Source organism: Rosa rugosa, chromosome 7 (genome assembly GCF_958449725.1).
Source record: "Rosa rugosa chromosome 7, drRosRugo1.1, whole genome shotgun sequence".
NCBI lineage: Eukaryota > Viridiplantae > Streptophyta > Magnoliopsida > Rosales > Rosaceae > Rosa > Rosa rugosa.
Window position 1 is genome coordinate 34,920,659 of NC_084826.1, and position 2,856 is coordinate 34,923,514.

The 2,856-nt window shown below is 35.7% G+C and overlaps 1 long non-coding RNA gene across 1 annotated transcript; it reads right to left on the bottom strand.

The window, feature by feature from the left end:
- Nucleotides 1–491: 491 nt before the first annotated feature.
- On the bottom strand, nt 492–2,535 carry LOC133720509 (uncharacterized). The gene is made up of 4 exons (XR_009851899.1): nt 2,350–2,535; nt 1,706–1,840; nt 1,230–1,292; nt 492–625 (listed from the first exon to the last, which is right to left on the bottom strand). It is a non-coding gene; the product is annotated as an uncharacterized LOC133720509 (long non-coding RNA).
- Nucleotides 2,536–2,856: the final 321 nt, after the last annotated feature.

Consider the following 2,856-nt stretch of genomic DNA (forward strand, 5'->3'; position numbering starts at 1 on the left):
CAACAGCAGCCACACCAATGTAGAAACGTGTACAGCCCTAAAGCTCACCTTGCAAGCTATTATTAAAAAATTGAATAAGAATACATTAATATAAGGAGCTAGATTGAGTATAAAATGCATGTCTTCCAATTTTTGTGGTCACCACTTTTGGCTGCCATCCAACAGTGTTTTAGCTTCTTTTTGAATTATTTAGTTCTTCTAAATTTAGGTCCTTTTGCATTCTAGGTTGTAACAATCAAGCTATCAAGAACATATATATAATAGATATATATAATACTAATTAAATCACTAGGAGTGTGCCATACCATTTTGTCCTGAGACTACAAAACTATCGACATATTCATGAACAGTAAGCCAAAAGGAAAGGATCAGCCAACCAACAGCAAGCTCACCAATGATATCAACGGGACTGCGCATGCCAAGATAAATTCTTATTATTAAGGGAAAATGAGTTCAGTTTTGGTTTGAGATAAAATAATTAAAGAAGATGCCAGAAACTAGTAAAAGGATGATAAACTTACCCAAACCAATGAGACCAACGAGCAAGCAAACAAGAGCAAATCTAGCAAATTTCACATAGGCCTCTTCATTCTGAGCATAAGATAGGATGCAATGCAAAAGGTATCTGCAACCACCATCCATGAGCAAATGTTTAGTATATACATGACAGTAAAGTAACTCATATAGCAATCGTTCAAATTTGCATATACACGTATCGATAATTTATCTCCAAAACAAGCTATTTTCCAGACTCCTCAGAAAATATACCCAAAACTTTCATGAGCAAGCAGCAGCCTACATATAATGTCAAATGAAATTTGAATAGTTTGATCAATAAGTATGCCTAGAGGTCTATGATCAAAGCAGAGCTTTCTATAATGTGCTGCTTAGTTTCCGTAGCTGAATTTATGTGACAAGATAAAAAGTACACACATAGACAAGCAAACTGTGTATATAGTGTGAGAAGATGGCAATCCATATTCCAATGCATTATCCTCCTTATCTCTTGTAGCTGTTATTCTCCTAATAGGAGGGCAACTCGATCTAGGAGCTGATACCACATCCTAGCAAGACACAAGAGCCGAAAACAAGTATCTTGATACCTAAAGTATTTAACCAAATCAAGAAACTAAACAGCAAGAAGGGGAGTGATTACCTAAAGGCATAACAAATAGTGCATACATATAGACAATATAAGACGAAGAATCAAATAGCTAAGACATTCTTACTTGTTACTGGCCAACTAGTAGTCCTTCCCAGAAACTGCACATAGCTGAATCTCAATAGGTTGCCTACATATATGATAAAAAACAACGAAGATAGTGACAAGTAACCTAATATAGTTGTATGAAAAAGTTTAAGTTTCATAAGTTTAATACTAGTTAAGTGATAGTTGAGAGAGGAATAAACTGTATTCATGAATTTCACTAGAAAAATCCTATAGCTTTTGTTTCAACAGATCTCCAGTCCCACTTCTGTAGAATAACAACAGTTGATGAATTACAAAAGACAACTTTTAATATCTTACACTGACACCCTGACTTGAACAAATATCAGAAAAATCAACAATCAAACAACAAATTTTGGATTTACCCATAAACTAAATATGAAAAAGTTACATCTAACATGTATTAAATTACCTGAATTCACATATCAAAATATAAATCAGAAAATAGAGATTACTGAGAGGCAGGAGAGCTAACACCTCCGAGTTTCAGAGTTTTCAAGACCAATGGTTTCTGTTTGACCAAAGAAGTAGTGTTCACATTTAGGACACGACAATATTTGCTGGAGAAGATAAGGCATAGATTCAATTAACCCTCTGAACTTCTTCAACCTTCTTCCTTATCAACAACAACATATGAACATAAGTCACTCATGTAGTCAATTTGATTTAACAATCACCACAGCATCGCAGTTCAATCATAAACACATTTCTGAAAACTTAAATGTCCACTGAGATAAGGAATTAAATCACAATGCAAAGAATCTTCACAATTGAACCATAACACAAGTTTTCACAATTAAAACTGAAGACCAAAACTGCAGATCACATAAACAAACGCATAGCCTATTGAAAAGTAAAATCAAGTAAACAGACACGAAATCGGAGTCACTCATTCCTTGATAATAGTAAAAGTAACCAACAATATCATCTCCAGTAAAGCTAAACAGATCAATTCAGAGACTCACTGACTCTCTAGAACAAGCAACTAACATCAACATCTCAAAATTTCAGACTCGAATAAAACCCAAACCCAATCATACCCAACAAACCCAAATTGAAAATTTCCAGAGCCAACTGAAATCCTAATAAAACATAGGCCCTATTGAATAGGGATATAGTACCTGTAGATGAATCAATTCCCGAGCTTGACCTAGTTCTGAAGGCGGTCTTAAGCTTCGGCGCGTAGAGAGAGTAAACCACCGGACCAATAGCGACTTCGATTTGAGCCTTGCCGTTGGAGAAGGCTGAGGAAATCGAGTGAGAGTGAGATGGTGAGAGCGAGAGTGTATCGAGTGAGATTGAGAGTGGAGAGTGTATCGAGTGAGACCGAGAGCGAGATTGAGATGGCGAGAGCTAAGTGGAGGGAGAATGACCTAATTTTTTCGGGAGGGAACTCTTTTTTTTTTCATATGACTAAGGGAGGGACTAGGGAGGGAGGGTTTTGAGTTTTTTTTTTTTAGAATGAGGGTTTTGAGTTTTTGCTAGACAAAATAATTGTAAATTTTTTTTTTTTTTTTTCGGATTTCTCAGACAACATATGTTGTTGCAAATGTCGTCCTATGGTTGTCAGTTTCACCAAATTCCAATTGATTACAATGTGTTGGCTGAGTTTGAGAACAGACGACAAA